Source organism: Giraffa tippelskirchi, chromosome X (assembly GCF_054371585.1).
Source record: "Giraffa tippelskirchi isolate mGirTip1 chromosome X, T2T-mGirTip1v1.2.pri, whole genome shotgun sequence".
In the NCBI taxonomy this organism is placed as follows: Eukaryota; Metazoa; Chordata; class Mammalia; order Artiodactyla; family Giraffidae; genus Giraffa; species Giraffa tippelskirchi.
Window position 1 is genome coordinate 66,461,788 of NC_137289.1, and position 27,881 is coordinate 66,489,668.

The following is a 27,881-nucleotide window of genomic DNA, read 5'->3' on the forward strand; positions in this document are numbered from 1 at the left end:
GGTGTTTGTACATTGATTTTTTAAATCAATTGTTCAAGAGTCTTTCTAAGTACGAAAGATTGACTGGTAGCCAAATTTAGTACCTATTTAGATCACTCTTCTAACACAAAACACATAATCTTTTTCTTGCCTCTTGAAATCCAAGTAGTCCTCTAATAGTCTTTATCACATAAAGTAAAAAGACTTCAAAACAAGTTGCATTTATGCACTTTGAGTTCATATAATTTGATTTATTGCTTGTACTAAGTCCAATATTAATTAGTGGTTGAATTCAATTTAGATTTGATTATATCTGTTTGCTGCCTCTGCATTTTATTCAGATGCTGCAGAGCAGGTTTTTATGGTAATAAATGATCATTTTCTTGAAGGTCTGTGTGTTCCTTGTGTAATTGTGGTATGCTAGTATTCTTGAAGTAGCAATACTATATAATTGTTTTCCTCTCTCTAATTCTGCTGCTTCTTAGGTGGGGAGTTTTATTGTTATTGCCTCTGGGAAGGGAAAGTTACAGCAAGAATGAAGAAAGAGAGAAAGAAGAAATATTCAATTTTTTGAGTTTTAAAATCTTGGACTCTTATAAGACTCGAGTCACAGAAGATTGGTTGCTAATCTACTATTTTTCTTTCTATATCAGAAAAGACAATGGGAAATGGGGTAAAGATCAGAGGGAAAGACACTAGGTGGTTCTTGGAATGAAACTTTGTTCTTTGTTATTTCCCAGACTAATTTTGGATCAGGATGGGAGGTAAGTGATCAAAACTCCATGTAGATTTGTAGTGTTCAAGAGCAGAAGCAATATATGCAACTCTCTTAAGTTAAATTTTGAAAAGGCAACAAGACCCCAAGGTTTTGTATCATTTACACTGTATGACAGTAGTAATGTACATCAGCACTATGAATTTGGACCTGTGTTCACAAAATCAGATGTATACACTGATATGCTGGATAATAAAAATATGTAAGGTCAGCTTGTCTAAGACACTAAAGTGTGTTAAAACTATGCTAAATTTAAAGCATATGTTCTATATGAAGTAGAAATAGCTACGCAAATTCAGTCAGCTGCTGTCAGACAAGAATATGTACTCAGTGTTGCCTGCTGTTGTAATTTTATAAAAGAAGACAAATCTGATTTCTTGTGTCAAATGTCTCAATTTTTAAAACATAATGTAAGCCAAACAAATAGGTCCATGGGTGAGATGTGACTCATAATCCACCTCTATTTTAGGAATAATAGCACAAGATGGTCTTAGAATATCTTGTGGCAATATATGACAAGAAACAACCCTGAAATCTGCACAGATATGGTACAGAGAGCTAACAAATGTGAGGACTCCTTGTGGGGAGGAAGTTTAGAGAATGCAGCTGTGACCTACATGTTCTGATAATGATACTGAATGTCTCAACATATGCCAACACAGAAAGATGATGCCAAAGACTTTCTTCTACATATCTTGTCAAAATATAAGCCCCATAGAACTTACACACAACTGGAAAAAAAAGTGGAGATAATTTTTAAAAATTGACATCATATTATGATCATCCAGAAATATGGATTTTTAAAAATGCATTATTTTTAATTACAGAAAAATAAAGGTATGTTTCTCACCTGAGTTTGAAGACAGTGATTAATATTGTCTGTACAAAGAAAAAATATCTTATGTTGAATATGAAGTATTATCAAAAAGCAAATGGGCACTTGGAAACATCCAGTTTCAAGATGACAAATTGGGGCGTACTAAAATCTGTTGTCTCTCTCCCACTTAAAAACCAAATAAAATATCAGGTATCATAAAAATTAAATAAAAAACTTTCCACACTTTGAAACAAAAAGTAAAATTTCTGTGGAGAAGACACTGTATGTCCTCCCTAACAGAAGAAAAAATAGAGGATGCTATAATATATATGTATCATCACTACAATTGATATGGGAAACAAACATAGTTGCTAAAAGACAAATGTAGCCTAGAACATGTACAAGAGATTATGTTACAGAAAAAGGAATCCAGAATTTAACAACAAACATCTAAGTAAAACTGATTATTTGAAATAGACTCACTAAACTCAACAAATGGAAAATTAAACCTGAGGATATATATGTATGTGTATGTATATGTATATATATATACATAATTAATATATGTATGTATTTATATAATGGCTATATATATGTGTGTATATATATATATATATATATAATGAACTTAAAATTAGTAAGTTTAATATCCTCATGAAATGGAGTAAATATTCAATATAAAAACAAATGGCTGTGAAACACAAACAACTTATAAAAATTGAATTAGGAGAAGGGCTAAGATGGCGGAGGAATAGGACGGGGAGACCACTCTCTCCTCCACAAATTTATCGAAAGAACATCTGAACGCTGACCAAACTTCACAAAACTACTTCTGAAGGCTGGCTGAGGACGTCAGGCTTTCACAAAAAATGCGCATTATCTTCAAAAGAGGTAGGAGAAATTATAAAAGATAAAAAGAGAGACAAAAGAGTTAGGGACGGAGACCCGTCCCGGGGAGGGAGTCGTAAAAGAGGAGGAATTTCCAAGCACCAGGAAACCCTCTCACCAGCGGGTGTGGGGGAGGATTTTTTTTTTTTTTTTTTTTCTCGGAGGGCAACGTAACTGGGAGGGAAAAAATAAATAAAATCCACAGATTACGTGCCTAAAGCAACTCCCAGCAAAGAACCCCAGACGCTCGCATCATCCGCCACCAGCAAGTGGGGGCTGAACGGAGAGGAGCGGGCGGCATTGCCTAGGGTAAGGACCGGGCCCGAGTGCCCCGAGGGCAATCTGAGGGAACTAACGTGAGATAGTAACCTAAACTGTGGGACAGCGAGAGAGAGAGAACTATCCCGCGAAAAGCCCAACTCTAAGGCACTGCCGGCCCGCTCACAGAACAAAGGACTGAGCGATACCAGAGGAGAGCTAGCCGGCTGCGGACCGCCCCATCCCCCGCCGGACACAGCGGGCAGGCGGGGCCCGCCAGAGCCGGAAAGGGGCAAACTCGGCTCCAGAGAGGGCACCCCCTACCAAACTGCAAACAGGCTCCCAGTTTCTAAGCAAAGACTGCCTGAGATCCCGGAGGGTCGACAGCCGCCGGGAGGGTCGCAGCCAGAGACCAGCTTCCCAGAACCGACACAAAGCACACCGGAGCCGGGCGCGCCCGTAAACCGAGGCGGGGACCAGGGAGGTGATAAGCCGCACCGCCCCAACAGGGGAGAGCGCCCTCGCCAAACTCCTGGCCGCCTGGGCAGCTCCGACCGGGAACGGCACAAGCCGCGGGCGAAACCGAGTCTGCGCCTTTGTGGAGTAACCGGGAGCCTGAACCTGAGCGGCTTAGACCTGGGAAGTGCACGCAGCTCAGGGCCCGCTCCCCGGCCGAGTAACCTGAAGCCTGAGCAGGGTAGACGGGGAAAGCACACACGCCGTGAGCGGGGGCGAACCCAGTGCGGCCGAGACACTGCGAGCTTACCACACGCACGCCAGAATTGCAGTGTTCCTTCCTCCCCACAGCACGACTGAACAAGCGAACCTAAAGAGATCACCTCCACCGCTTTGTTGCAGGGCGGAAATTAGATACTGAAGAGATCTCCAAACAGAAGCCAAATAAACAGAGGGAAGCGCTTTGGAAGGGACAGGCCAACAGATTAAGATCCCTGTAGTTAATACCGACTGCATTAAAAAGGACCTATAGATCTTGAAAAGTATAAGCAGGAATAAGGATCTATCTAAAACTGAGCAGATCCCACACTGCTCACAACAGCTCCAGAGAAAGTCCGGGATATATATATTTTTTACTATTATTATTATTTTTTTTTTTTTAATTTTTTTTTTAATTAAAAAAAAATTTTTTTTTCTCTTCTTTCCTTTTTCTTCAAGTCCTCTATTACACCTTTAACTTTCATTTTCATAACCCACTATTAACTTGCAAAAAAAAAAAAAACCCTATTTTTGAAGCAAACTACATACATATATCTTATACCTTTTGTGTTTTCTTTTTTTTTAATGTTTTTTTCCTGTTCTACATTTTTTTACTGTTTCTTTTTTTACTGTTTTACTGTTTTTTTTCTTTTTACACTGTTTCCTTTTTTCTTTTTTTTTTTTTTTTTTTAGATTGTAAGTTTTATAAGAGTCTAACCTCTACTCTAGATTTTTAATCTTTGTTTTACATATTTGATATCAACTTTGTACATTTAAGAACCCAATCTTTAGGACCCATTTTTACTCAGGAGTGTGATCACTGGCCTGATCACTCTCTCCCCCTATTGATGCTCTTTCTTCTCCCCCAGGGAACCTCTATCTCCCACCCTCCTCCTTCTCTTCTCAACCCAATTCTGTGAATCTCTGAGGGTGTTCTGGGTACCGGAGAACACTTCAGGAACAGGATACTGCCCAGATCTCTCTCTCCCCTCTTAATTCCTCCCTTTCTACTCATGCTCACCTCTGTTACCTTCCTCCCCCCTCTCTATGTATCTCTGTGAATCACTCTGAGGGTTCCAAACTGTGGAAAGCACAGAGGGAAGTGCTTACTGGCTAGATTGCTCTCTCCACATTTGAATTCCCCTCTTCCCCTCCTGGTCACCTCAACCCACCCCCCCCACCTCATCTCTCCATGTAACTCAGTGAACCTTTCTGGGTATCCCTCACTGTGGAGAATCTTTTCACCATTAACCTAAAAGTTTTATTATTGAGGCTGTATGGAAGGAGAAGTCTTGAGGCTACTGCAAGAATAAGACTGAAAACCAGGGGAAACATTAATTAATAAGAGACCATCCAATAGCCTCCATAAATTCACTGAAACCAAGCTCCACCCAAGAGACAATAAGTTCCAGAGCAAGACATACCACGCAAATTCTCCAGCAACGCAGGAACATAGACCTGAGCATCAATATACAGGCTGCCCAGAGGCACACCAAATCCATAGACATCTCAAAAATTAATACTGGTCACTCCATTACACTCTAGAGAGCAGAAATCCAGCTCCACCCACCAGAACACCGACACAAGCTCCCCCAACCAGGAAACCTTGACAAGCCACCTGTCCAACCCCAACCGCAGTGAGAAACCTCCACAACAAAGAGGAACTTCATACTACCAGAATACAGAAGGGCCACGCCTAACACAGCAATCTAAACAAGATGAAAAGGCAGAGAAATACTCAGCAAGTAAAGGAAAATGAGAAATGCCCACAAAGCCAAACAAAAGAGGAGGAGATAGGGAATCTATCTGAAAAAGAATTTAGAATAAGGATAATAAAAATGATCCAAAATCTTGAAAGCAAAATGGAGTTACAGATAAATAGCCTGGAGACAAAGACTGAGAAGATGCAAGAAATGTTTATCAAGGACTTAGAAGAAATAAAAAGGAATCAATATAGAATGAATAATGAAATAAAGGAGATAAAAGACACTCTGGAGGGAACCAACAGTAGAATAACGGAGGCAGAAGATAGGATAAGTGAGGTAGAAGATAGAATGATGGAAATAAACGAAGCAGAGAGGAAAAAAGAAAAAAGAATCAAAAGAAATGAGGAAAACCTCCGGGACCTCTGGGACAATATGAAACGCCCCAACATTCGAATCATAGGAGTCCCAGAAGAAGAAGATAAAAGGAAAGGCCATGAAAAAATACTCGAGGAGATAATAGTTGAGAATTTCCCTAAATTGAGGAAAGAAATAGTCACAGATGTCCAAGAAACCCAGAGAGTTCCAAACAGGATAAACCCAAGGCGAAACACCCCAAGACACATATTAATCAAATTAACAAAGATCAAACACAAAGAACAAATATTAAAAGCAGCAAGGGAAAAACAACAAATAACACACAAGGGGATCCCCATAAGGATAACAGCTGATCTTTCAATAGAAACCCTTCAGGCTAGAAGGGAATGGCAGGACATACTTAAAGTAATGAAAGAGAATAATCTACAACCCAGATTACTGTACCCAGCAAGGATCTCATTCAGATATGAAGGAGAATTCAAAAGCTTTACAGACAAGCAAGAGCTGAGGGAATTCAGCACCACCAAACCAGCTGTCCAGCAAATGCTAAAGGATCTTCTCTAAACAGGAAACACAGAAAGGATGTTTCAACATGAACTCAAAACAACAAAGTAAATGGCAACGGGATCATACTTATCAATAATTACCTTAAATGTAAATGGGTTGAATGCCCCAACCAAAAGACAAAGGGTTGCTGAATGGATACAAAAACAAGACCCCTATATATGCTGTCTACAAGAGACCCACCTCAAAACTAGGGACACACACAGGCTGAAAGTGAAAGGATGGAAAAACATATTCCATGCAAACGGAGACCAAAAGAAAGCAGGAGTCGCAATACTCATTTCAGATAAAATAGACTTTAAAATAAAGGATGTGAAAAGGGACAAAGAAGGACACTACATAAAGATCAAAGGATCAATTCAAGAAGAAGACGTAACAATCATAAATATATATGCACCCAACATAGGAGCACCACAATATATAAGGCAAATACTAACAAGTATGAAAGGGGAAATTAACAATAACACAATAATAGTGGGAGACTTTAATACCCCACTCACGCATATGGATAGATCAATTAAACAGAAAATTAACAAGGAAACACAAACTTTAAATGATACAATAGACAAATTAGATTTAATTGATATTTACAGGAGTTTCCACCCCAAAACAATCAATTTTACCTTTTTCTCAAGTGCACATGGAACTTTCTCCAGGATAGATCACATCCTGGGCCATAAATCTAGCCTTGGTAAATTCAAAAAAATTGAAATCATCCCAGCCATCTTCTCTGACCACAATGCAGTAAGATTAGACCTCAATTACAGGAAAAAAACTATTAAAAGTTCCAACATATGGAGGCTAAACAACACGCTTCTGAATAACCAACAAATCACAGAAGAAATCAATAAAGAAATAAAATTATGCATAGAAACGAATGAAAATGAAAACACAACAACCCAAAACCTATGGGACACTGTAAAAGCAATACTAAGGGGAAGGTTCATAGCAATACAGGCGTACCTCAAGAAACAAGAAAAAAATCAAATAAATCAACTAACTCTACACCTAAAGCAACTAGAGAAGGAAGAAATGAAAAACCCCAGGGTCAGTAGAAGGAAAGAAATCTTAAAAATTAGGGCAGAAATAAATGCAAAAGAAACAAAAGAGACCATAGCAAAAATCAACAAAACTAAAAGCTGGTTTTTCGAGAAGATAAACAAAATTGATAAGCCATTAGCCAGACTCATCAAGAAACAAAGGGAGAAGAATCAGATCAACAAAATTAGAAATGAAAATGGAGAGATCACAACAGACTCCACAGAAATACAAAGGATCATAAGAGACTACTACCAACAGCTATATGCCAATAAAATGGACAACTTGGAAGAAATGGACAAATTCTTAGAAAAGTATAACTTTCCAAAACTGAACCAGGAAGAAATAGAAGATCTTAACAGACCCATCACAAGCACGGAAATCGAAACTGTAATCAGAGATCTTCCAGCAAACAAAAGCCCAGGACCAGACGGCTTCACAGCAGAATTCTACCAAAAATTTAGAGAAGAGCTAACACCTATCCTACTCAAACTCTTCCAGAAAATTGCAGAAGATGGTAAACTTCCAAACTCATTCTATGAGGCCACCATCACCCTAATTCCAAAACCAGACAAAGATGTCACAAAAAAGGAAAACTACAGGCCAATATCACTGATGAACATAGATGCAAAAATCCTTAATAAAATTCTAGCAAACAGAATCCAACATCATATTAAAAAGATCATACATCATGACCAAGTGGGCTTTATCCCAGGAATGCAAGGTTTTTTTAACATCCGCAAATCAATCAATGTAATACACCACATTAACAAATTGAAAGAAAAAAACCATATGGTTATCTCAATAGATGCAGAAAAAGCCTTTGACAAAATTCAGCATCCATTTATGATTAAAACCCTCCAGAAAGCAGGAATAGAAGGAACATATCTCAACATAATAAAAGCTATATATGACAAACCCACAGCAAACATTACCCTCAATGGTGAAAAATTGAAAGCACTTCCCCTAAAGTCAGGAACAAGGCAAGGATGCCCACTTTCACCACTACTATTCAACATAGTTTTGGAAGTTTTGGCCACAGCAATCAGAGCTGAAAAAGAAATAAAAGGAATCCAGATAGGAAAAGAAGAAGTAAAACTCTCACTGTTTGCAGATGACATGATCCTCTACATAGAAAACCCTAAAGACTCTACTAGAAAATTACTAGAGTTGATCAATGAATATAGTAAAGTTGCAGGATATAAAATTAACACACAGAAATCCCTTGCATTCCTATACTCCAATAATGAGAAAACAGAAAGAGAAATTAAGGAAACAATACCATTCACCATTGCATCAAAAAGAATAAAATACTTAGGAATATATCTACCTAAAGAAACAAAAGACTTATATATAGAAAACTATAAAACACTGATGAAAGAAATCAAAGAGGACACAAGCAGATGGAAAAATATACCGTGTTCATGGATTGGAAGAATTAATATAGTGAAAATGAGTATTCTACCCAAAGCAATCTATAGGTTCAATGCAATCCCTATCAAGCTACCAATGGTATTTTTCACAGAACTAGAACAAATCATCTCACAATTTGTATGGAAATATAAGAAACCTCGAATAGCCAAAGCAATCTTGAGGAAGAAGAATGGAACTGGAGGAATCAACCTGCCTGACTTCAGGCTCTACTACAAAGCCACAGTCATCAAGACAGTATGGTATTGGCACAAAGATAGAAATATAGATCAATGGAACAAAATAGAAAGCCCAGAGATAAACCCACGCACATATGGACACCTTATCTTCGACAAAGGAGGCAAGAATATACAATGGAGAAAAGACAATCTCTTTAACAAGTGGTGCTGGGAAAACTGGTCAACCACTTGTAAAAGAATGAAACTAGAACACTTCCTAACACCGTACACAAAAATAAACTCAAAATGGATTAAAGATCTAAATGTAAGACCAGAAACAATAAAACTCCTAGAGGAAAACATAGGCAAAACACTCTCCGACATAAATCACAGCAGGATCCTCCATGACCCACCTCCCAGAATATTGGAAATAAAAGCAAAAATAAACAAATGGGACCTAATTAAAATTAAAAGCTTTTGCACAACAAAGGAAACTATAAACAAGGTGAAAAGACAGCCTTCAGAATGGGAGAAAATAATAGCAAATGAAGCAACAGACAAACAATTAATCTCAAAAATATACAAGCAACTTCTGCAGCTGAATTCCCGAAAAATAAACGACCCAATCAAAAAATGGGCCAAAGAACTAAACAGACATTTCTCCAAAGAAGACATACAGATGGCTAACAAACACATGAAAAGATGCTCAACATCACTCATTATTAGAGAAATGCAAATCAAAACCACAATGAGGTATCATTTCACACCAGTCAGAATGGCTGCTATCCAAAAGTCTACAAGCAATAAATGCTGGAGAGGGTGTGGAGAAAAGGGAACCCTCTTACACTGTTGGTGGGAATGCAAACTAGTACAGCCACTATGGAGAAGAGTGTGGAGATTCCTTAAAAAACTGGGAATAGAACTGCCATATGACCCAGCAATCCCACTGCTGGGCATATACACCGAGGAAACCAGAATTGAAAGAGACGCGTGTACCCCAATGTTCATCGCAGCACTGTTTACAATAGCCAGGACATGGAAGCAACCTAGATGTCCATCAGCAGACGAATGGATAAGGAAGCTGTGGTACATATACACAATGGAATATTACTCAGCCATTAAAAAAAATACATTTGAATCGGTTCTACTGAGATGGATGAAACTGGAGCCCATTATACAGAGTGAAGTAAGCCAGAAAGAAAAACAACAATACAGTATACTAATGCATATATATGGAATTTGAAAGATGGTAACGATAACCCTATATGCGAGACAGAATAAGAGACACAGACGCATGGAACAATTTTATGGACTCTGAGGGAGAAGGTGAGGGTGGGACGTTCTGGGAGAATGGCATTGAGACATGTGTATTGTCATATGTGAAACAGAGCACCATTCCATGTTCGATGCATGTGACAAGGGCTCAGGGCCGGGACAATGGGATGATCCAGAAGGATGGGATGGGGAGGGAGGTGTGTGGGGGGTCCGGGAAGGGGAACACATGTAAACCCATGGCTGATTCATGTCAATGTATGGCAAAAACTATTACAATATTGTAAAGTAATTAGCCCCCAACTAAAACAAATAAATTTATTAAAAAAAAAAAAATTGAATTAAAACATCACCAGATGCCCTAAATAGACAAGAAATATCTAAAGGACAAAAAGCAAATAAAATTGAGGTGCAATATTATATTGAAGAATTCTGCTGTGATTTGGCAGAAAGGAATGGAGAGATTGAAAATATGTAATAAAAACAAAGAGACACGAAGACCAGCTCCATAAGTTTTAATATTTATATAAAAGGAAAAATGGGAGGGGAAGAGATGGTTGGATAGCATCATCAATTCAATGGACATGAGTTTGAGCAAACTCAAGGAGACAGTGAAGTACAGGGAAGCCTGGTGTGCTGCAGTCCATGGGGTGGCAAAGAGTCAGACATGACTGTGTGACTGAACAACAATAGGAGGGGGGAATACCAAGAATGGAAATGACTCACCATTGAATAATGGTCAGTGATTTTCCAGGGGTTTTCAGAATTTAACTGAGAATAGTTGCATATATATATATTTTTTTGGAGAACTATGCTTTATTGGAGGCATTACTGAGATTTAAAATCAATCCCATACCTATACATATTTTTAAATGAAATGCACTGTTAAACATGATAACAGTTGTTGATGATAATGAAATAAACTTGGATATCAAAAGCAAAAAGTTAGTAAAAAAGCTATTCATTGATAAATTACACACACACACACATGCACATGCACACACATACACATCTAAAAAATTAAAGAGCTAATAAATCTTGAAGGAAATAACAATATAGTTGAAAGTGAATGAAAAATCATATCTAAACTTAAAGGTCACAGCTAAATTTTTAATATTCTTATTAATACTTGCTTTTTAATTATTTTTTAGCATTTTCTAGCTTATTGTACTGCAAGATTTCACTTTTCCTATTTTCTTCTCTTACCATAAATTTAAGGCTATACATGAAAAAAACAGAAGTTGGGTATAAAGATAGGAAAGGAAAGGACTAAACTGTCACTATCTGTAGACAATCTGGTCATTTACCTAAAAAGTTCAAGAACATTAACATCTATTATAATTAATAAGAGAGTTCAGCATTTTTGCCAGATACATGGCTGCTGTACAAAAATCCTTAAATTTTGGTTTTCTTTCCAGAAACAAAGGAAAGTTCAATAGAAAATAAAAGATCACAATCTCAAACAGGACCCCAAAGCCTATAAATATGAACTTAGCTGAAATAAAGTATGAAAAAGGAACTGGAGAAAACTCTAGAATATTGAATATCAGCGGCTAGGTATATCTGTCACTGAAATTACAGATTGTAATAGCTTAACTTTACATAATTTTTTAATATTAAAGACCAGTAGATTTCACTTTAAGATTAAGTTGCAAGATCAATACTTCAGTATATGTGCCTGTTTGTCAATTATTTGTTTTGTAAAGGATGATCTACAAACCAGAAGTTGACATTTTTTTTTTTTCTGTAAAGGGCCAGAAGACAGATTTTTTTGGACTTTAAGGGTCACAGCCTCAGTTGCAACTAATTACTTCTGCTGTTGAGGTACCAAAGCAGCAATAGATGATACAAAACATATGACCACAGCTGTACTCCAATAAAAGTTTATTTTAAAAAGGCAGTGGGCTGGATTTAGCCTGTAGGACATAGTTTGTCAATCCTTGCTACAATGCCTTTGAAAATTTTTCTCACTTCTGAAAAAGCAAAAAAAAAAACCCAACAATTCAGTAGTTTCTCAATGCATACAAAATCACATCCAAACTCCTGAGAACGATATTTAAGTCCCAGCACATTCTGCTTCCAAATGCCTTTCCAATCTTGTTCCTTAGTACACTCCTCTCCAATCCTGTCTACTCACATGTATTATATTCAGCATACTTCAACTCTTGAATTTTTGTCTTGCTATAAATATCCCCTGAACTTTCCTTTGATTCAGTTATTCTGTCATGCATTTGGAAAATATTTACTTAATGCTTTTTATGTCCCAGGTACTTTGCTAGAATGCTGAAGATAAAGTGGGGAAAAAGTGACACTGTCTCTAGTTTCAAAAAGCTACATTTGACTGTGGTTTACAGATAAGCAAGCAACTGAAGAATCATATGATACATTCTATCATAGGATAATAAAAGGTGTTAGGTGAACAAAAATGTAAAGATAAAAAAGGGTTGATTTTATCATTTTTCAATTGAGTTGATGTTTAGACCATATTGTTTTACAAATGCATAGTTTGATTTCAAGTTTAAAAATCTTACAATTTTAATAAAACAGAGCCACATGCTTGAAATTTCAATAGAAAAGCAGTTTCAAGAATAAAGTTTAAAAAAAAAAAGAATAAACTTTAACCATGTTAAGACCTTGATACATTGTCTATATACTGCAATTAAACTGTGGGCAATATCAGCCTTTGTTGGTGGTATTCAGCCTTGATTTCTACTAAGTTTAATTTTTCATTCATTAAATTTCATTTTTCGTTTAAAATTTTTATTTTTAATTTCATGGATCAATGCTTGAAATCTAATTTAGTTCACACTTAACAATACATTGCATTATGCAAAAATAACCATTTTAGCTTTTGTCATAATCATTATATTTATTGATTATATTTCTTAAGGTTATGAACATAAACAGTGGAATCCAAACATCCATAGGACCAGATGATAGGACCAAATCTTCCCAAGAGTCTTCTAAATTGAGACCTAAGGATGGGCAAGAGTTTGCTAGGTAAAGGTAAAAATGGGGTTGGGGGTGGAGCATGTAAAGAGACTTATAATCAAAGACCCAGAGGTGAATAAAAGCATTATGTGTCATAAATTTTGGTATTGGAATTTTGCTTGTAATTTTTCTCTCACGTATTATTTTCTTCTTCTTCCCTATCTGTTGATACCATTAGCCTGTTATAAAACAAATTCAATTTATATTTGAAAGACATGACAACTTTTATTTTCACTTGTCTAATGCATATAGTGCATAAAAATAGATGTTTGTGGTTACTCCATAAGCTAAAGCAGATATTTGAAATATGCTAGAGATAGATAAGATTAAGTGGAGAGCATAAGGTAGATGATCTGCCATGATCCTGGTAGGTTGTTGTTAAGTAAACACAAAGAGGATACAGCCACATCATATGCAACATTTAATTTGCATGTGTCCTCTGCTCTAAATAAATATAACTAAACTTAAGTCTTCAATTTTATGCATAGGGCTTTGAGTTAAATGATCGTTGTTATACTATTCTCTTTTCTTATTAAAATGAAAATGAATAAATACAGAACTCTTATCCTATGGTTAATGATTACTTTGGTGATCTCAATTTAATATCTTCTTTAAACAGGACTATAAGTACTACTACACCAGTTCAATCTGAAGCTAAACTTGTATTTTGCTGAATGTGGCACTGTTAATAGAATTTTAATACATATAAGTGAATATCAAAATATATTCAAATTTATTATTGTCCAAAGCCTATTATGATTGCTGCTTACTTGTAAGTGAATTAAATGGAAGATTCTATGTCTAAAATTTTGTGACAAGACAGGAGGGTTAGATTAAAAAAAAAGTGAAATTTTATCATGTGCTCAGATAGAATCAAACATTCTTTTTCATAGTTATCTTTTTTAAGCCAAAACAGGCTATAAGCCCATATACAGGAAGGCTATGTTTGAATAAAGCAAGGTTCCTTTTTTTGTTATGCCCTCAAACTAGATTGAGTTCAGATATGCTATTTTGCTTTGATAGCTTCTAAACCTGATCACCAGGTCTACATCCTCTATATAAGACTGGTGGAAAATCCAATGATTTAAATAGCATAAAACCCCTTAGTGCTGTTCTCCCTTAAAATGTAGATTTGATAAGTGACTCTACAGCTTTGCTGAGAAGGCAATGGCACCCCACTCCAGTACTCTTGCCTGGAAAACCCATGAACGGAGGAGCCTGGTAGGCTGCAGTTCATGAGGTCGCTAAGAGTCGGACACAACTGAAGTGACGTAGCAGCAGCAGCAGCTACAGTTTTGCTATTTTCTGTATGACTTCTGCACACATCCAGAGGACACTGCTTACTCTGCAACAACTTCGCTGAGCACTATAAGATTTTGTGATGCATACCTGAGTCCTAAAATGGTATTCTCTTCAGTTTATATAACAAATCCCAGATGGCTTGACTTAATTCTATTTGACTACTATCCTCTAAAGAGAGAATATTAAAGCAAAAGAGTCCTTCATTAAAACCAAGGAGCAATGAAATTCACAAATAGAACCACACCACTTTAATAGTCAGTTATATTTCCTCATGAATGAGTTTTTGAGTTAGAGTCAAATTTAAAATTAAAAAGATCTTGGCTCACATGACCTTCATGAGAAGCCTGTTGCTACTGCTGCTACTGCTAAGTCGCTTCAGTCGTGTCCGACTCTGTGCGACCCCATGGACGGCAGCTCACCAGGCTCCGCCATCCCTAGGATTCTCCAGGCAAGAATACTGGAGTGGGTTGCCATTTCCTTCTCCAGTGCATGAAAGGGAAAAGTGAAAGTGAAGTTGCTCAGTCGTGTCCGACTCGTAGCTACCCCATGGACTGTAGCCTACCAGGCTCCTCCATCCATGGGATTTTCTAGGCAAGAGTACTGGAGTGGGGTGCCATTGCCTTCTCCGCATGAGAAGCCTAGGAGTTCCTCATTTCTATAAGAAGAAAGAACACAATATTGGTTATATTTGTGTATTAAATAAGATCTCTAGTTAAGATCACAACCTAAGAGCTATAAGACAATAGCTCTTATCTATTTATTTTAAAAATTTATTTGTACTTTTCTTCTTGAAATAGCCTTTGAAACCTAAAGGTGAGCATCTTCTATGCAGAATTGCTGCAGTATCATCCTTGCAGGGTTGCTGGTATTCCTGTTTCTGATTAAAATTTATGTTTTCTTTAAATAGCATGAAATATACTTTGCCAGACCTCTTTAGCCTTGGTCAGGAATGTATAACCACTGAAAAGTTTTCAGACAGGAGGCTGGTAATTAAGCACGGCTTGAAAAGCCAATCAAACTCAGTCTACCTTTGCTCCTAGGGAGAACCTGGTAATTGCCATTGCAGTGATGGAATCTCAGATGTGAATCTGAAGAGCTTGCCTAGCTTTCATTATAATCAAGTAGCAGAAATAATTGATAGATACAGCTTCTGGATTTAATTCATGAAATCTTTTGAATAGAAAACCTATTCTTAAGTAAATAGAGAGGATAGTAACTTAGTGACAAAGGTTAATGGCCTAGAATTCTTATATGATCAACACAACTCTAGAATTTTCCCTAATACTAGATAGTGGGTTTTGTTTCTTTTCTGTTGTTGTCTCTTTTTTATCTCATACTTTGTCTTTCACAGTGTCCCACAATAAAGTGAATTGCATTGCACCCATTTTAGTTACCATCACTACATGTTTTTTCACAAACTTGCATATGTTTTTTTTCATTGGAAGACATGCCATGATTAAGCCTTTGGGGAACAATACATTAAAAATTTACTAAGCTCTAAATCAGATGACATTAACTGGTGTTTCTTGATGCATTGTTGTTGCTGCTGTTTGTTCAGTTTCTGAGTTGTGTCTGACCCTTTGCAACCCCACGGATTGCAGCAAGCCAGGCTTCTCTGTCCTTCACTATCTCCTGGAGTTTGCTCAAGCTAATGTCCATTGAGTTTGTGATGCTATCTAACCATATCTCATGCTCTGACACTCCTTTCTCCTTTCGTCTTCAGTCTTTCTTAGCATCAGGGTCTTTTCCAATGATTCCCCTCTTCACATCCGATGCCCAAATCATTGGAGCTTCAGTTTCACCAATAGTCCTTCCAATTAATATTCAGAGTTGATTTCCTTTGAGATTGACTGATTTGATCTCCTTGCTGTCCAAGGAACTCTCAAGAGTCTTCACAGCACCACAATTTGAAAACATCAATTCTTTGGCACTCAGCCTCTTTTATGGTCCAACTCTCACATCCATACATGACTACTGAAAAAATCATAGCTTTGACTATATAGACTTTTTCAGCAAAGTGATGTCTCTGCTTTTCAATATGCTGTGTAGGATTGTCATATCAGGTTGGTGTGAAAGTAATTGTAGTTTTGAATTGTTGAATTTTGCCGTTTGATATTGGAATATAGTCTTAAATAAATGTTGTTATGTTATACATCCTTTTAATGCACATTTCTTGCTTTATGTCATTTTGTGAATGACATCACTTGTTTATATTTATTTTAGACTATGGAAATGATGTTAGACAAAAAGCATATTTGAGTGATTTTCTTATTTGAGTTCAAAATGGGTCATAAAACAGAGGAGACAACTATCAACATCAACAATGCATTTGGCCCAGGAACCTCTAACAGAATTACAGGAAGGTGGTGGTTCAAGAAGTTTTGCAAAGGAAATGAGAGCCTAGAAGATGAGGGGCATAGTGGTTGGCCATCAGAATTTGACAATGACCAGTTGAGAGACATCATCAAAGGGGATCCTCCTACAACTATAAGAGAAGCTGCTGAAGAACTCAATGTCAACCATTCTATAGTCATTTGGCATTGGAAGCAAACTGGAAAGGTGAAAAAGCTCTTGATGAGTGGGTGCCTCATGAGCTGACCAAAAATAAATAAAATAAAATAAAATGTTGTTTGACGTGTCGTCTCTCTTATTCTATGCAACAACAAGGAATTATTTCGTGATCAAATTGTAATGTGCGTTGAAAAGTGGATCTTATATGACAACTGGCAATGGCCAGCTCAGTGGCTGGACTGATAAGAAGCTCCAAAGCACTTGCCAAAGCCAGACTTGCACCTGAAAAGGTCATGGTCACTCTTTGGTGGTCTGCTGCCAGTCTGATCCACTACAGCTTTCTGAATTCCAGCAAAACATTATATGTGAAAAGTATGCTAAGCAAATTGATGAGATGCACCAAAAACTGCAATGCCTTCAGACAACATTGGAGAACAGAATAGGTCAAATTCTTCTGCATGACAATACCTGACCACAGGTCGCACAACCAATGCTTCAAAAGTTGAATAAATTGGGCTACAGAGTTTTGCTTTATCTGCCATATTCACCTGACCTCTTTACAACTGACAATCACTTCTCTGAGCATCTCAACAAATTTTGTAGGGAAAATGCTTCCACAACCAGCAAGAGGCAGAAAATGCTTTCCAAGAGTCCATTGAAACCTGAAGCACCGATTTTTACACTACAGGAATAAATTTTATTTCTCATTGGCAAAAATGTGTTGATTGTAATGGTTCCTATTTTGACTAAAAAAGATGTGTTTGAGCCTAGTTATGAAGATTAAAAATTCACAGTCTGAAACCTCAATTACTTTTATTTTTTAATTTTTTTAATAAATTTATTTATTTTAGTTGGGGGCTAATTACTTTACAATATTGTAGTAGTTTTTGCCATACATTGACATGAATCAGCCATGGGTTTACATGTGTTCCCCTTCCTGGACCCCCCTCCCACCTCCCTCCCCATCCCATCCCTCTGGTTCATCACATTGCCCCAGCCCTGAGCATTTGTCTCATGCATCGAACATGGAATGGTGTTCTGTTTCACATATGATAATATACATGTTTCAATGCTATTCTCCCAGAACGTCCCACCCTCACCTTCTCCCTCAGAGCCCATAAGACTGTTCTATGCATCTGTGTCTCTTATTCTGTCTGGCATATAGGGTTATCGTTACCATCTTTCAAATTCCATATATATGCATTAGTATACTGTATTGGTGTTTTTCTTTCTGGCTTACTTCACTCTGTATAATGGGCTCCAGTTTCATCCATCTCAATAGAACCGATTGAAATGTATTTTTTTAATGGCTGAGTAATATTCCATTGTGTATATGTACCACAGCTTCCTTATCCATTCATCTGCTGATGAAAAGATGCTCAACATCACTCATTATTAGAGAAATGCAAATCAAAACCACAATGAGGTACCATTTCACACCAGTCAGAATGGCTGCTATCCAAAAGTCTACAAGCAATAAATGCTGGAGAGGGTGTGGAGAAAAGGGAAACCTCTTACAGTGTTGGTGGCAATGCAAACTAGTACAGCCACTATGGAGAACAGTGTGGAGATTCCTTAAAAAACTGGGAATAGAACTGCCATATGACCCAGCAATCCCACTGCTGGGCATACACACCGAGGAAACCAGAATTGAAAGAGACACGTGCACCCCAATGTTCATTGCAGCACTGTTTACAATAGCCAGGACATGGAAGCAACCTAGATATCCATCATCAGACGAATGGATAAGGAAGCTGTGGTATATATACACAATGGAATACTTAGGAATATATCTACCTAAAGAAACAAAAGACTTATATATAGAAAACTATAAAACACTGATGAAAGAAATCAAAGAGGGCACAAACAGATGGAGAAATATACCGTGTTCATGGATTGGAAGAATCAATATAGTGAAAATGAGTATACTACCCAAAGCAATCTATAGATTCAATGCAATCCCTATCAAGCTACCAATGGTATTTTTCACAGAACTAGAACAATTCATTTCACAATTTGTATGGAAATATAAGAAACCTCAAATAGCCAAAGCAATCTTGAGAATGAAGAATGGAACTGGAGGAATCAATCTGCCTGACTTCAGGCTCTACTACAAAGCCACAGTCATCAAGACAGTATGGTACTGGCACAAAGATAGAAATATTGATCAATGGAACAAAATAGAAAACCCAGAGATAAATCCACACACCTATGGACACCTTATCTTCGACAAAGGAGGCAAGAATATGCAATGGAGAAAAGACAATCTCTTTAACACGTGGTGCTGGGAAAACTGGTCAACCACTTGTAAAAGAATGAAAGTAGAACACTTCCTAACACCATACACAAAAATAAACTCAAAATGGAATAAAGATCTAAACGTAAGACCAGAAACTATAAACCTCCTAGAGGAAAACATAGGCAAAACACTCTCCAACATAAATCATAGCAGGATCCTCCATGACCCACCTCCCAGAATATTGGAAATAAAAGCAAAAATAAACAAATGGGACCTAGTTAAACTTAAAAGCTTTTGCACAACAAAGGAAACTATAAGCAAGGTGAAAAGACAGCCTTCAGAATGGGAGAAAATAATAGCAAACGAAGCAACAGACAACAATTAATCTCAAAAATATACAAGCAACTCCTGCAGCTGAATTCCAGAAAAATAAATGACCCAATCAAAAAATGGGCCAAAGAACTAAACAGACATTTCTCCAAAGAAGACACACAGATGGCTATGAAACCTCAATTACTTTTGTAGCAATCTAAATAGCTTTCCTTCCAAGGAACAAGTATCTTTTCATTTCATGGCTGCAGTCACAGTCCACAATGATTTTGGAGCCCAGGAAGATAAAATCTCTCCCCATCTCAACATTTCCCCATCTATTTGCCATGAAGTGATGGGACAAGATGCCATGATCTTAGGTTTTTTTGAATGTTGAGTTTTAAACTAGCTTTTTCACTATCTTCTTTCATCCTCATCAAGATTCTCTAGCTCCTCTTCACTTTCTGCCACTAGAATGGTATCATCTGCATATCACAGGTCATTGATATTTCTCCTGGCAATCTTGATTCCAGCTTGTATTTCATCCAGCCTGGCATTTCACATGATGTACTCTGCATAGAAGTTAAATAAGCAGCATGACAATATACAGCCTTGATGTACTCCTTTCCCAATTTTCAGCCAGTCCATTGTTCTCTGCGGAGCCAGTTCATGGTTCTAACTGTTGCTTGTTGATCCACATACAGGTTTCTCAGGAGACAGGTAAGGTGGTGTGATATTCTCAACTCTTTAAGAATTTTCCACAGTTTGTGCATATTAACTAAATTTACACTATGCGTATCTATATATATTTGCATCATTATAAATGACATTATCATTAGTGTAGGTTGTAAATGTCATAGATGGTTTAATTCTTTAGATGAATATCAGTGTTCGTATGATCAGAATAAAAGTAAATATCAAGTACAAGTAAATTATCTTTGCATATTTTGTACAAATTGCTGTTTGTAAGAAGCCAGTCACTTTTGTGTAATGTTTGAGACTCAGTTCAACAAATACGTCCTGAACATTTTGTGAAAGAAATGCAAAGATAGAAAATAATTCTCAAAAAAATACTGAGTACTGTAAACTCTATGCCTATGATATGCTATTAAGATTGAAAAGAGATAAATCATATCCAATTAGGGGAATAAAATATTTCATGGTGGAAATTTCATTTTACATGAATTCTGAAGGATGCATTGGCGATTGACACGTAGAAAAAGAGAGGAATGTTTCACACAGAGGAAAAAGCTTGGAGGAGAGAAACCATGGTGAATGGTCAGCAACATCATGTAGTAAAATTTTATGGGAAGAGCTTTTGGAAAATACATTGGCACAACTTCGTGCTAGATTTTGAAAACCAGAGTGAGAGGTGTATAATGACTAGAAAAGATAAAGGAAGCAATTGAATATGTTTGCTTTTTTTTATATAAAAATGGAAGAATGTTTTCAAAGTGTATTTTGGGACAAGTAAATCTACAATAAATGAGTAACGTTGGTTGACAGAGAGAGACCCCAAAGAAAAGGGTCTGCAGTCAAGCTAAGGCAATAGTTCAGTCAAGAAATAAAGAACACATGAAATAGAGTGGCTGCACTGGGGGTACACTTGAGAAATTTTAAAGTAGTAGAAACTATATTGATCTGACAACTGATTGGCTGTAGAAGATGATAAAAGTGGAGAAATTAAATGATTCTGAGGTTTTAGGTTAGGATTGCTAGGGAAATGATAGATCTGTGAACCCAAAAGGAAAGAAAAGAAGAAAGCTAGAGGGGAGGCTTTGAAGATGGATATTGAAGGAGTAATTCCTGTTTTCAACAAGTACTATGCTTACATCTAACTGTAGATCTACTAGCAAAACTATGTCAGACAACTAACCATCCCCTAAGATAATAAATTTAAGGAAGGGAGCAGAGAGTTATAGTTCAATATTTTTATGAGTGAATATTCTATTGAAAATTTGGTAGTTTCTTCTGACAATTCTGACTAAGGAAATGAATTAGATTAGGGAGTTAAAGTTCTCAACTGAAGCTCAATACTGACTTCCAAGAAGTTCACTTTATGCTCTGACAGAGTTGATTTTAATGGAATATCTAGATAGATTCATATTTTAACAGTATGTAATGAAATTACTTAAGCCTTCATTATCTGAATAAAACTATGATTCATGTTGGTAAGTCACTAAGAGTTAGAAGGCAGAGAAATAGCAACCAAGATGATGGCTATTTAATGTTTCAGTTTATACTATGAGGACATACTGATAATAATGATGATAGCTACTTTCAAGGCCAAGTGGCTAACAGGGCAGCCTCCAGAGCCAGACTTCTGAGTTTAAATCTCTAGCTCTGTCATTCACTGTGTATGACCTTGGGCAATTTTTAATTAACCTCTCAAGACCTCTTTTTTCCTCTATTCAGTGAGAATAATAGTAGTATCTACCTCATACAGGGTGGTGTTTCAATTAAATGAGACAATATATGTAAAGCAAGTATCAGTGATGCTCCAGAAACTTTTGACTTCAGATGAGAATGTGGATTCTAGTATGATGCATGTGCTTCTCTGTGTATCTCTTGTGTCTTGAGAAAGACTAAATCAGTTTCTTTCAGTTCCATAGTATTTGGAGAAAAAACAAATAATTCAGTCTTCATGTTATACTTCATGTGACACTGAATGATTTGACTTTGGTTGAAGTGGTTCTTTGTTCTGCACAAATAGAGAATTAACATTTATTAATCACTATATGCCAGTAACTGTTTTAAGAACTTTACATGAATTAACTCAATGTCACAACAACCATATGAGATAAGGTTCATATATCAGATGAATAAACAGAAGCACATAAGAATTAAGTAATTTTTCTAATATTGTTGTTCAATCACTCATTCATGTCAGATTCTTTGCGACTCCATGGACTACAGCAAGCCAGGGTTCCCTGTCCTTCACCATCTCCCAGAGCTTGCTGAAACTCATGTCTATTGAGTCAGTGATGCCATCCAACCATCTCAGTCTCTGTCATCCCCTTCTCCTCCTGCCTTCAATCTTTCCCATCATCAGGGTCTTTTCTAATGAGTCAACTCTTCACAACAGGTGGCCAAACCATTGGAACTTTGGCTTCAACATCAGTACTCCTAAATGAATATCCTGGACTGATTTCTTTTAGGATGCAGTGGTTGGATCTCCTTGAAGTCCAAGGGACTCTCAAGAATCTTCTCCAGCATCACAGTTCAAAACCATGAATTTTTCAGCACTTAGCCTTCTTTACGGTCCAACTCTCACATCCATACATGACTCCTGGAAAAACCATAGCTTTGACTATACAGGCCTTTTCTAATATTACACAATAAGAAATAGAGTCATAATTTGGACCTTGGCAGTGTGTCTGACTCCAGAGCCAACACTCTTAATCACTGTGATCCATCGTCTCTCATTAAGAGTTTATCAAACCCATTCAAATACTATACAATATTCCAGGATGTGTTTAACCAATTCACAAAGATAAGTGGTTTAATATTTTTAATTTATAGGTAAAAAATAGCCTGAAAGCAAGTGTTTTTTTAAAATCATGCATAGGTTTTATCTATTCATTAGCCTGTATTTTTAAACACTATAAAGCTAACTTAAATTGTTATATAAATTTGAAAGACAGTGCAAAGTTATGTATACAATGACTGCCTATCTGAAACTCTGATTTACCAAACTACCCTGCTTTGTGAGCCTTATAATTTAAATGTTCTAACATCTCATGTAAATGCAAGATGAATTTTCTCTGAAGAAGACCTGAAGAGATCTTGTTAAATCCATTATACAAAGAGATGTCCTTTAGATAAATCCTTGAGATGATGCTTCCTCCAAGTGCTCTACATATCCTTGCAGGCAGCTTAAAATCAATCTCTAGAAATTCCAGTTTCTGAGGGTGCAATGTAATAACTACATTTGTAAAAAATCCAAAGTGATTAAATCCAGCAATTACTCAGATTTACAAAGGTTTTATTGTAATGCTCAATCTTTGAATCTGTTCTTTCTCTACATCAACAATCCCAAGATTATGAAGAAAAAGTTGAAGAAAGATAAATCTTGGCTTTCAATTCCAAGAAAAGACATTTCCTTTGGTTTGTGCCTTAAGTCTCATAACATCTTGGCTGTGTGTTTATTTGGAAGCATGAAGGTGTTATTAAACCTAATTTTCTCAAGATTTTCTAAGTATAAAAATATAGGCTACATATACCATTGTATTTGTATTGGCTTTCTCTTAGTCCTCTTTTTAGCCCTGTTTGGGTTATAACATCAAGAGAAAAAATAACACTATCAAGGACTTTAGGAGACTGTATTTTAGGAGACTTTAGGTATCTCTCATTGCCACCTTCATATTTCTTCACTTAATAGAGCAGGAAACTTAACTAAAGATACCTTGGTGTTATCTATCTATCTATCTATCTATATATATAAAATGGTACTGTATTTGGAAGTTGTAGCTTCTTGAATCTAGAAGAGCTAGTTGCTATTAATCAACTTGAACACTGGATGGCAGTCCTCACTAATAATACAAATAAAGGCTCTTGATAAACTAAGACGGATTTGAAATAACACCCTAGGCAGTTAGCAATTTTAACAGCTAAGAAGTCCACAAAGAAGAACTGAGAACAAAGATAGTGACAGAATCAGAATGTCAAAAATAGTGAGCTTGTTTGGTATCATCATGAATATGTGAATATGTTTCAGTTGATTTGACGATATTGTGCACCAAAACCAGCTTTGTAAGTTTTACTCCAGTTACTAAATACTCATTCTTAGACCACAAATTAGATTCACCTCCTTAATTGTCATCTGAAACCCAGTCTTGGCTGAAGCTATAGCTAGTGTGATTATAGTCTGAGGTGAATTTGCCTCAAGGAGAACTTTTAAATTAGCTTGATCTCATCCTCAAAAAGTAACTCTGGTGTTTTCTTTCTTATTTGCTTAATCATCTTCTAATTTTATAACCGAGATTCCTCCAAATGAAAAAGGATACATTTGTATATTTGATTTTCATGTCTGGAAGGAACACTTAACATTAGGATGTTTCAGACTGTTTTATGTTTGTACACTGTATAAGCTTGGAGCATTGAAATAAAATTGTTTTGAATTAGAATCCCAACACTGCCACTAACAAGCCGGGTGAAGATGGCAGTCAATTTGCTAAACTATAAAATGGATAGATCCATGAAATGATAGCTTTTCATAGATTTGATGCAAGTTTTAAATAAAAGTATTTGTGCATAGTGCTTCAGATGATATTAGATACATGGAATGCAATCAGTGAAATTAGTTATTTTTATTATTACCATTATCAATTTCTATATCATATATTCCTTTTTCCTGAACATTTTGTTAGATAAACAGCTAACCAAAAATATGTGTTACTGGTTTAAATTCTTAATTAACCTATATCAGATTGGAGGGCAGTATCTTCAATTTAGAGGCAGTAACTAAGATAACAAGACAACGATAATAAGGAAGAAATCATATGCATTTTTCTATCCCTCCATATATTGTTAACTGAATGCTCTGAGCCTGCCTATCTGTTGTAGAATGATGAAATACTGCTATTTCTGAAGAGCACATTCTTTCTTTAAATGAGGTCAGTTGCAGCTACTTTTTCTAACATTCTTGTTATTTGAGGAGGCAATAAGATGAAATTCATTTTCTGAATTGTTTACCAGTGGGGCCTCTAGCTTGCAGAATAGAAGTATAATAATTTCTCACATATGGATTCACTTAATATCTAATCCAACTTAGAATTATACAGAAACAATCAAAAATCTTAAGGTCCATGCTTCTCAATATTAGTAAGTGCCTCCATAATACTTTTTCTGCTTAGAGATGATATTAAGGTTACAAGATTTGTATAAAGGCATCAAAAATGCTCCTTCTTTCTGATTCAACATTCTCATTGTCTCTGTAATGAGAGAGAATGTTTGCTTAATGCTATTAAATCTTCTGTGGAAATAAGTGAATTTAGATGATAATTTTATAATCCTGGAGGAAAAATATATATATATATCATATATCAAAAAAATATATATATATATCATATATCAAAAAAATTATAGATATATATATATATCAATTTGAATCTTACGAGTTAAGTAAGGAGTCCAGAAACTCAGTGATGTGAATTTTTCTGTTCTAAAATGCAAAACTTTATGAGGAATACATACATAGGGAATGTATTTCCTCAGGGCAAACACACTGTATGTTAATGCAAGCATATAGATGTATGTGGCAATTATATGACTAAATTATACAAAAACGAAAATGTCCTGGTTTAAATTTTATTAAAGCTGTGAAAAGATTATTTTTTGTACAGTTGAGGTAAGTGAGAGGTTAACCTAGATTCCAATATCAAAACAAAACAGAACTTAATCCTTGAAATCTATGGTTACTACCCCAAGTCAATTTTCAATCTCTGCCTTGAATAAGGTGAAACTGAATCAGTGCTTGTCTAGGAATAATTTATTTTTGAAAAAGAAAAGCTCTAAAAGAATTAGTAAATGCTAAATTTAAATATGAAAAACTCCATGTAAGATTCCACATAAGGAAAATAAATGCTTCCCTTTTTCTCAGTGACACCTCCTCCAATTCAATAGCACACATGCAGTAAAGCAAATAAAGGGTTAAAATATGTTCCTTCTGGTAATCTATGCTAAATGTGCAAGTAGTTCTTTCCATGGCAAATACTTATAATTGTCAGCTTTGTTAGGTTTGAAAGAAGGGTTCCAAATTCTCATTTTTGTTAGACTGTAATGCTATTACCACGCTTCCTACTTTCTCAGGATAGTCCTGGTTTATAACCATTGTCCTAGAAACACCAATAGCTCAACTTCACCCTCAAAACGTCCTGGTTTGTGTAATAAATTATATGATCATAAGGTATGTGTTAGTCGCTCAGTCGTCTCCGACTCTTTGTGACCCCATGGACTGTAGCCTGCCAGGTTCCTCTGTCCAAGGAATTCTCCAAGCAAGAATACTGGAGTGGGTTGCCATTCCCTTCTCCAGGTGATCGTCCCAACCTAGGGATCGAACCCAGGTCTCCCACATTGTAGGAAGATTCTTTACTGACTGAGCTACCAGGAAAGTCATAGTAGGTAGAATGTTAAAGAAATGAACATCACCCAAAACAAAGTTTCTCAGCAGTGTTAATTGTTTCAAGAGCAAGCTAGACATATTTATTTTGCTATCTTACAGAACTGGGAAGTTAGTATTGGTGGTGGGCATTATGAAGAGACTATATGGAACTCAATTAGGACTTCTGTATGGGAAAAGATTTAGTGTGCTGGAGCCTTAAATAAATATGGAGAGAATCCAAGGATCCTTTCATTTTCCATTTCAGAAAGCTGTCAGACAATTCCTCATAAAGAATCAAGTATAGAATTAGCATAAGGCCTATCAATTCCACTCATGGATATAAACTCAAAAGAATTGTAAGCAGGTATTTAAATGAATATCCATACATAATGTTTATAATAACACTATTCCTAATAGTCAAAATCCAAATGTACTTCAACTAATTAACGAAAAAACAAAATGTGGCTTATCTATCCAATGGGATATTGTTTGGCAATAAAAAGGAAAAAAGTAATGATACATGCTACAACATGGATAAATCTTGAAACACTGTGAGGGGTGAAATAAAGTTACGTTTTTCTAATACCATTCATATGAAATAGCTTGGAAAGGCAAATTCATAGAGACAGAAAGTAGATTAGTGGTTCCAGGGGCTGAGAGAAGGGGAGGGAAGTTAGAGAGCTGCTGCTAATATGTATGGTCTTTCTTTGGGGAGAGTGAGAAAAATGTTTCAGAATTAGAGAGTAGTGATATTTACTTAACTGTGGATATACAAAACACCACTGAACTGTACATTTTAAAAGGGTGAATGTTATGACATTTGTATTATAGCACAAAAACAAAAAAAATAGGACAGTCAGAAATTATAGAAGGGGAATTAACTTGGGAAACATTATCACTTCCTTAGTTCTATATATATTTTTTGCCTTGCTTTTTGTGTTTCTTAATGATTAGCAATAAAAAAAAATCCACTCCCAGTCTTTCTCTCAGGTCTAGGTGCTTGTCCTCAAGGTAGTTAGGAAGAACATAGTTGAAGAGATAGAATTTCAATCAGCAGCCACACAGGAGAAATGCAGAAGCAAATCAAGAATAAATAAGAATGTGGGAATTCCCTGGTGGTCCAGTGACTAGGACTAGGCACTTTCACTGCCAGAGGCCCAGGCTTCAATCCCTGGCCAGGGAACTAAGATTCCATAAGCCTCATGGTGCAGGGGTTAAAAAAAAAAGCAGACTAGTTAATACCTAGACAAAAAATAATATAAGGAGTAGGTATGAACCTAAGCAGTCCTACCTGGATGTGACCAATATCTACAATATTCTTAAATACTTAATGATCTCATTAAGAATTTTCTCTGGCAACTAATGACTATTCGAGTCAAACCAGCAGAATGTTTTATCATGGCTGATGTCTTCCAACATTTTAACAAGTCAATATTTCCTTTAAATTTAGCA